At 43.5% G+C, this 9,599-nt stretch overlaps 1 pseudogene; it reads right to left on the reverse strand.

Moving 5' to 3' along the window:
- Window positions 1–431: 431 nt before the first annotated feature.
- On the reverse strand, window positions 432–7,934 carry LOC147422480 (uncharacterized; annotated as a pseudogene).
- Window positions 7,935–9,599: the final 1,665 nt, after the last annotated feature.

The following is a 9,599-nucleotide window of genomic DNA, read 5'->3' on the forward strand; positions in this document are numbered from 1 at the left end:
GGATCAGACGTGGTCAAGAGACGTATCAGCCATTCTAACTCCTCAAAATTCCTCTCACATGCTAGCGTACCTATCAAATCCCATTCACATGCAAGCACTGGAAAGACCATGTGAAATATTTGTGAAAAGTAATGAGGGTACCTCTCACCCAAGGCAGGAGTGGATGACTCTAGCGTACTAGCCATATCTGTACACGCAAATAGATGATGGTTAGAGTGCAAATATTACAAGGGTCGTGTTCTTGTGCATAATTTGTTTTTATGATTTGTGTTATGGCTCTTGCTCTTTTACTTTTTTATCTTGTTTTTGTGAGTATAAGGCTTTATATATACATTCCCTAAGATCTGAGATTGAGAGGTCAGGGAGGAAGGTTGAGAGGGAAGCAAGTGAATGACGGATGTCAGCAAACACTCCCCCCTTCCTTCGGTAGATCATACTTTTTGGAATGATGTCGTCACCTTTTGAAACCAATTGTTCCAAGTTATTATGGGTAAAGGCTTTAACCAATAGTTTTCGATCACCCTATGTGTTTCATCTAGTTGCAAGGGTGGTAAGGTACTCTCCCATGATTTTATTTGCAACATTGTTGGAGGTGGTGAATCTACAACGGGAGGTGCAAACTCTTTCTTGCTTGTATGGATATGTACAATGGTAGGTGGAGGTTGTGTCGAAGCTTCTATTTCCGTATAGGAACTACATGAAGAGCAAGAAGCTTCATTTGCTTTTCCTGTTCCTGACCTAGGTGGAACAAATTGTTTTTTCTTTGGTACCCAAACTAGCTCTGGAGCAGGTGTGTCGCATTTCGTGATTTTTTCCTTTCCACGATTTTCAATTTGTTTTGGAGCCACAGGATTTGGTTTACATGGGTCAGGTGACAGGTAAGAGTACAATTTACGTTTGGGCACCCAGATTTGATCATTTCCTTTATAGTATCCTTGGGCTTTTAATAGTCGTTTAGGAATCCAGCGCCACGTTTTCTTACATTTCTTGGAGCGAGTGGGACGTTTCTTATGAGGCTTCCGTTTTTTAGCATCAGCCATGGTTACTAAAGAAGCTTTAGGGACCCACTTGTATGCTTCCTTTGTTATATTAGGATGGTTCTTGTGTGTCTCAAGCTTTCTTTCAACTACATCAGTTGAAGATCTAGAGAGTTGGGCTATGGGGACGTATGGTTCAACCTCCTGGACATGCAATGTCTTGGGTTTTATTTCCTTAGTCAATATCTCAGGGACTATGGCTTGAGTGGTAGGGATAAGAGTTAATTTTTGCGTTGTGACACCCCCAGTCCCCCAATCAATAGTGCATTTGGTGGCTATCATCCACGTGCGTCCTAGGTTTATATTACCCTCCATAGTTCCAGTAGGCATGACCAAAAAGTCTTGAGCTACAATTCCATTGTCATAACTGACAGAAGTGTGCCAGATTCCAAAAACCGTAGTTTTTTTCTTGTTGACACCCTTGACTTGGATAATACTCTCAGATAGAGGTGGATTCCCTAACTGACCCCACACCCCATTGGATAGCAGATTATATTTAGCACCCGTGTCCAATAAGGCATTATATAGCACTTTTCCATAGGCACTATTTAACTCAATAGGGTATCGTAGAGGTGTGTCAGAGTCCAACCAATCCTCTTCGATTTCCATGTGGAATGCATTTGTGACTCCAAGGTTAGCCTCTCGTTTTTGTCTTATACGTTGTTGTCGCTCCTTAGCCTCAGCTTGAGCTTGTATCTTCTTTAACTCGGTTTGTGCTTTGGCGGCCTTCTTTTGATGAATGGCCCGTAGTTCTTCTTGGCTTAAAGGATCATAATATCTTTTGAATTTACTCCCATTGAGGAATCCAATGGTTTCAACTCCATCAAGAGTTTCCACACGAAGGGTACCTTGTGGGGTAATTTCACATACTCTATATGGTCCTTTACCAGCATATTTCAACTTTTTCTTCTCTTTACGTACTCCATACATAAGGACTTTATCACCAACTTTGATGTCCTTGTCCTTCACATGGCGATCAAACCACTTCTTTCTCCTATCCTTTTCCACAAGAGCATTTTGCACAGCCAACTGTCTCTCTTCGTCTAGTTTTTCTAAGATATACAAACGCTCGGTTAAGGGGTTACCATTCCATCCTTCTTGCAAAGCTACCCTAAGACTAGGAATGACAAACTCCCAAGGCATAACCGCTTCTTGGCCGTATACCATTTTGAATGGCGTACAATTAATAGCCACTTTATAAGCAGTACGATAAGCCCATATAGCAGATGTCAACTTCAAATCCCAATCAGTGCGATGAGCCTCTACCGTCTTGGTTAAAATAGATATTAGAGTCTTGTTGGTGCTCTCGGCTTGTCCATTAGCTTGCGGGTAATAAGGTGTAGACTTATGGTGGGATATCATAAAGGTCGTGGTAAGCTCTCTTATTACCTCATTTATAAAATGGGTACCATTATCACTAACAATTTCAAAAGGGCAACCAAATTTTGTGATAATGTTCTCAAAAAGAAACTTAGCTGTTGTCCTTGCGTCAGCTTTTTGTGAAGCCTTAGCTTCAGCCCACTTTGTTACATAGTCCGTAGCAACTAGAATATATCGAGATTGAGTGTTGCGAGCTGCGGGACTAATTGGACCTACAAAGTCTAAGCCCCATTTTTCAAATGGTTGGGTTACTTTAATAGGATGTAAGGGCATTTTGTCTTTGCGCTGTGTGGTCTTGTAACGTTGGCACTCATCACTCCCTTTTGTAAAAAGTGATGCATCCTTAAATAAAGTTGGCCACCAATAGCCTGAATGCAGCACCTTTCTAGCAGTCAGGTCTCCTGAAAAATGTCCTCCTGCTATGCCCATATGTGCTTCTTGCAAGATATACAAATATTCATCCTCGCGGGCACAACGCCTAAGAATATCGTCCTTGCCTAGTCTATACAGAGTTTCGGCAATCAAACAATAGGGTTCACATTCTTTTACTAGCCTTCGAGAGATATCCTTACGAAGTTCCTTGGGTGGAAAACCATTAACTAAAAAGTTAACAATGTTCTCACTCCATTCAGGCATAGTCTCAACTATGAATAGGGAAGTATCGGGTAATTCATCATCAACTCCTGTAGGGGCTTCACCATTGGGTATGCGAGACAAATGATCAGCCATGACGTGCCTTTTACCGGGTCTCACTACAATCGTGAAATCAAACTCCAGAAGAATTAACAACCATCGTGTGATTCTTCCTGTGGAGCATGGCTTGTTTAGCGGATACAGCAACGCTTGATGATCCATATAAAATACAAACTTGTTTGCCACAAGGTAGTAGCGAAATTTCTTTACTGCATAAACCATTGCTAAACCTTCTCGCTCTGTAGTGGTGTAGGTCCTTTCAGCATCGTTCAATTGACGGCTTGCAAAGCTAATGGGATAGTCCAATTTATGTTCTCCTGGTTGAGTGAGAACACACCCAATAGCAAAGTTTGATGCATCAATATGCACATGGAAAATGACATCCCAGTTAGGTGTCCTTAAAATCGGAGCACTTGCTAGTGTTTTCTTCAATTGTTCATAGGCCTGGTCACACTCTTTAGTCCATTTAAATTCAATGGGAAGCTTGTACAAAGGACGTGCTATCTCAACAAAAAATAAAATAAACCGTCGATAATAACCCACGTGTCCCATGAACCTTTGAACTCCCTTGTAATTGGTTGGTGGTGGTAACTCTAGAATCACCTTAATTTTGCTCTCATCGGTTGAGATACCATTCTTAAATACTATATGCCCTAAAATAACTCCATGCTTGACCCAAAATTGGCATTTGAACGGGTTCAATGAGATACGATATAACCTACACTTTTCAAACACCTTCCGCAAACATGATAGATGTTCTTTCCAAGAAGAGTAAACACAAAGGTCGTCTAAGAAAGCTTCACAAAACTCTCTCAAATATTCTTTAAAAGCAGTGTTTATTAATCGTTGGAATGTAGCAGGGGCATTTGTTAAGCCAAAATCCATCACACGAAATGCAAACACGCCAAATTCTGTGATGAAGGCAGTTTTAGCTTGGTCCTCTAGCGCTATCGTGATTTGGTTGTAGCCTGAGTACCCATCTAGAAAGCTATAAGCTTCCTTGCCTGCAACTCTTTCAAGTACATGTTCGGAATATGGTAGGGGGTAATGGTCTCTTCTAGTAGCTGCATTAACTTTTTTGAGGTCCACGCACACCCTGAGTTTTCCATTCTTTTTTGGCACGATAACTATTGGAGACACCCATTCAAAGTGTTCAATAGGATATATGAACCCACATTTGATAAGCTTTTCTAGTTCTTCTTGAATGATCTTTGCGTACTTAGGATTCACCGGGTAGGGTCTTTGTTGTACGGGCTTCGCAGTGCTAATCATAGGGATTGTATGTTGGACCACAGAAGGTGGAACACCTTTCATATCATGGTATGTCCAAGCGAATATGTCCTTGAATTCCTTGAGAAGCTCTTTGAGGACCGCCTCTTCAACTTCTGTGAGGTCTTGGGCAATAAAAACAGGTTTTGATTCTTCACCGGGGTCGGCTAATTCTATTTCTTTAACTATTGCCGGACCGTCATAGATTCCATTATTCCCATCGATAGGTATTCTTTGGGCTTTTGTGTACACAACCTTTGCTTCCCCTGTGGTGTAAGATTTGAAATGTTCTGGTGCAGGATGCAAGTCTGTGGATTCTGGTTGTGCTTTGGTCTGTGCTTCTATTTATGCTTTCTTGTGTTGTCGAGCTAACTCTTGGTTTTAACGCCTCCTTGCAGTGCGGCTCAACTTTGGCTTGTCTATGATCTCTAATTGGGCTATGTCATGGGGTCGTGGTCTACACCACATAAAATTTTGGAGATATTCACCCCAATTGTCTACCAATTTTCGATGAGCATCACATGCTCCTATATAACTGAGCCATTCTGTTGAGGATCTCTTCTTTTTTATCCTAGCACGTACATTGGCTCGATATCGGCGCCTCTTAAAGTTTTTCTTTTTCTTATTTGGGACCTGCTTTTGATTTGCATTTAGATCTGGCTCACTAAAGGAGTCCTCGTTGGTGTCCTCTTCACTCTCGGAGGAGCTATCATCGGTTGATGTGCTTGGTCCTTCCGAATGTTTTGACTCCGAACTTGCTCCACTCTCTAATTCATGAGATTCAGAATCCGTTTTACTCTGGGAGTCCGTGTCTGAGTCGTGTTGGTCAAAGTCTTCTATTGAGCTATCGGTGTCACTGTCAGATTGGTCTACAATTGCCTTGCCCTTAGAAGATGCATGTATGGCACTTATCATGTTCAGAGGTGCAGTTTGTGGTACCTCTTCCCCCTCTGGTGTGACCCAAGTGGTTCCTCTATTTCCCCAGGTCTCTATGGTTGCAGCTAGGTGTACCCAGTCTACGTTGTCTGATTCCGTCATACCCGGTAACACATCCATGTAAGGAGAATCTTGGCCAATGTCTGTATCCTTCTTACAAGTGTAACAATATTGTAGTGGGGCCGAGTGAACTGTGGTGTCAGAGCGATGATCAATAATGGTTTTACTCCCTAAGGGGTGTACCTTACCAGTCACCAAATCCACTCTAAGGACAGAGTCTTGGAATTGCAAATAGACATGATTTTTAGACCAATCATGAACCATTTGTGCTTCCCTCATGAATGGTCGTCCTAAAATCATTTCATATGACATAAGGTGTTTAGAGAAATCCATTACAATGAACATATGTCGTACCTTGTGTCCTAGAACTTTGATCTTAAGATCCTTGAGCATCCCCATAGGTTTGGCTATGGTACCATTTACCATCTTTACCACAACGTTAGTAACACTGAGGCGGGGTTTTCCCATGGATTCCCAACAATCCTTTGTAACGATGCTAACTCCCGCACCACCATCAAGAATTCCCTTTATAGTTAATCCCTTGGTAGTGATGGGTAGGGTCGCATTAGACTCGTCGCCTTCAAAATACTGCCCTAGTTCGTTAATGGGTACCTCGATCACAGACTCGTGTCCATCTAAGTCAAGTGATTGCACATGATTTTCCTCATCAATCATAATCGAGTCAGGCCTATTTGGTTGCGCAAACTGCTGTAATCCTATTCGTAGCTCTCCATTAAAGAATGCTCGAAATGCAAAGAATAACTCAGGATCTCCATACAGCTTTGCTATGATCGTGGTTCGGACCTCAGAAGACATGAAGTCCACTAGTTTGGAAACATTCATTGGCATTTTGCAGGGTGTAGGTCCTTGACTAGGAACTGGTGAGGATGGAATCTTATATTCCTCAATGGGATCAGGTATTCCTTCGTTAAACATCCTTTCCAACAAGAAAGGTGTATGCTCACTTTCTGATGTCCCGTCCTCACTCCCTTCTTGGATGATACTAGATATGGCTAACGGTCTATGGTTCATGTGGGGTGGATGAACTTGCGTGGGAAACATTGTGTCATGAATTTTGACATGCATGGGTTCTGGTTCTAGTTTCCTTTGAGTCTCCTCCACTAAACCTCTTAGATGTTTCACCTGCTCAATCTCGTCTACTGGGTTTGGGTACGTCCCAATCTTCTTTTTACTATCCTTCCCTTTTTGCCCCTGCGGTTTATCTTGGGGGTCTTGGATTGGATTTGGAAACACTTGTGGTGTTTTCAGAGGCTCTTTATGGTTTTCTCTTATTCGGTTTTCATTTGGTTCCATGTTACGGTTTTCTTTGTCGGTCTTTCCCTTTGTGGTATTGGTTCTAGTCTCCATTGTCTCGCTTGAATCTGAATCATCCTCGAGTTCATTCATATACACGGGGTCATCTCCTGTTCCTATGTTTGTTTTGGAACTTGGCTTTGAATTTCCTGTATTCTGCGACCTCTTCCTTCGTGTCTTCTTTTTCTTTGCTTGGATAACTGACGCGGTATCTCTCTCTTCGAGGATATGGCCTGGCCCTTGAAGCATGGACCGTGTAATCGCATAAGCGGGTGCGACGGGTGGTATTGGCGATGTCACACTAGCAATTTCGACCAAATTTAGGGGTGTGATTTTAGGCGCATTTGGGTTATAGGGGCATTGGGCAATCAAGTGATCTATGCCACAAAGATTACATGTGAGTATTGGCATTGCAGACGTGCTCCCTTGATTCATTTGCATCTGTGCAGCATTCTTTTGCAGCCTAATAGGGCACTCCGTTGCCCGATGTGGTCCACCACACTCGTAGCATTGAAGAGGTGGCCTCCTAGCCTGGGTGTTGATATTTTGACCTCTGGATGCGAGAGCAGCAGCTTGATAAAACGGCTTGACTTGCCCCCAACAATCTTCCATGTAGTGTACAGGACACTCTTCCAATGTATCAAGTCCGTAGGCAATACTAGTGTCTATTTCCTCCTCACAGCCATCTGCATAAGCATTAGATGGCTCGCAACCCACTTGGTTCATAGGGGCGACTCTTGGATGCGGGGGCTACGGTCCTAGCATAGGAGGTGGTAGCGGTGTAGCTTGTAAAACATTTTGAGATCTAGGGACCATGTGTTGCAGTAGTTGCTCAACAGGTGGAGTAGGCATCAATACAGGAGCTCGAGGCGCATCCGTCCAGGCTACAGGTGGTCTATTTGCCATCATACGTTTGATCATTAAACAATCCTTAGCTTGGTGACCATACCTACCACATGCGTTGCAAGTTCCATTAAATTTTACTCTAAACGTAGGGCACTCACTAGTGCTATGTGGACCTAAGCAAATGGAACACCATTGTTGCTCCCTTCTTGGATACATGTGACTATTTTGAGGGGGTTGATTATCCTTAAGAGACTCTTGGATTGCCTTGGTGAGGTTTGTCAAGAATGTCTCAAATACCTTTGGCTCATTGGCAATGGGCTTTGCAGTCATGGGTTCATACTCAATGGCTTGTGAGCTAGTGGATCTCATGTCAGTAGACACCCTCATGCCTGCTATCATCAAGTTGTCCTCTAATTGGATTGCATTGGCAGTGACATCTTCCCAGGTTGTGATACCTCTAATCACTAGTCCATTATAGATTCCTTCATTCCTCAACCCTCGAATGAATTGATCAAGCAGTTGGTTATTGTTGAAGCGCTCATTTACAGGGCAGCGAGAGTTTAAGTGCTTTAGACGACTAATGAAGTCCCTTACTGACTCTCCTTCCTTACGTTCGGCCTTCTGTAGCTGAGATGCTACACCCCAAAGCACACCTTCTCGTATGTACTCCTTTAGAAACAACCTTCAAAGGGTAGGGTAGATTGTTTTCTCATCCACCCTTAGGGTTCTATACCAATCTCCAGCCTTCCCACTTAATGTCAAGCTTAAGGCATTGCACTTATGTAGTTCGTTGCGTTCCCCTAAGGAATCACATACTTGTTCAAACACTTCAATGTGTTTTCTAGCATCTTCGTCCCCATTGAATTTTTGCGTGAGTTTGGCAATTTCTACTGCCTTACTTCTAGGCTCTCTATCAGATGCATGACGCATATTTTCCGCGATAGATCGACCTATGGTTTGAGCAAATGCTGCCAAGTCACCTATGTGAGGAGGCAGGGCCGGTGGAGGTACTCTTGGAATCATATGTGGGAGAGGGACGGGTACCGGTCTTGGCATATGTGTGGATGATGCAAGATATGGAACATAACCGGGCATAGGTCCACTCGGATAAGGGCTAGGGAGCGGCACTCGAGGAGCATAAACAAGTGGTACAATTGGAGGTGTGGGGGCCATGTGTGCATAAGGGTCTAGAGGCACATACGGCCAAGGCCCCATATTAGGTACTACGACACTAGGTAGTGGCACTGCGCTAACCGTAGATGTCATCAGTACATTCTCTGTCAGGCCTATCCCTGGAGTGAGCACTATGTTTTCCTTAATAGAGGGTTGAGCCAAGTTAGGGAAGCTAAAGTTGTCGCCCGGAGGCTCAAATTACATAGAGACCCCAGGTGAAATGACGTAAGATGGGTCCATGGGACTCATTAGAGGAGTCTCCATTTGTGATAGAGTAGGCTGTTGAGCCTTGCTCGTATCCAGAAATCTCATGGGGCCAGTTGAGAGTATATTTACCCCTCCATTTTGCCTTTCTGATTGAATAATGCCATGGATAACATTACAGATCATTTTTTGTTGATCTTCGATGCTCGTGGCACTAGAGGTGGATTGTACAATCTCTATCCATCCTACATGGTAGGCGTGGCCAGAGTGTAGATCCGTCAACACCTCAGTGTGGAGGTCGTATGTCCAATGATCATTAATGAACAATCCTTCCAGAGTCGACGTGTTAACGGTTTCTGGTGAGGTAGAAGCAATGTTGCTCCCCATGGTTTTACTTGTCACCAACGGTACTCTAGAGGGAACTTCTGAAGGAGGGAGCTCAATAGGGCCTTCTTGGTAAGAAGTTGGCAGGATATCCACATGGACACTCTTTGGGGGTGTGGGGTCCACGTGCGATGTAAAAGGAGAGTCCACTTCCCCACCCCCTTCGTGTGCTTCATTTGCATCAGGTTCCGAGCGAGTAGCTCTACCTAATGTTTCCATGAAATGGCTAAACATACTAGTACTAGGCTGTGGAGCTTCGGGAGGTGCATGGCCTTCTCTCTCAGTGTTTTGGGTAGGGTATGC

This window comes from Adiantum capillus-veneris, chromosome 27, assembly GCF_014529385.1.
Source record: "Adiantum capillus-veneris isolate H3 chromosome 27, ASM1452938v2, whole genome shotgun sequence".
In the NCBI taxonomy this organism is placed as follows: domain Eukaryota; kingdom Viridiplantae; phylum Streptophyta; class Polypodiopsida; order Polypodiales; family Pteridaceae; genus Adiantum; species Adiantum capillus-veneris.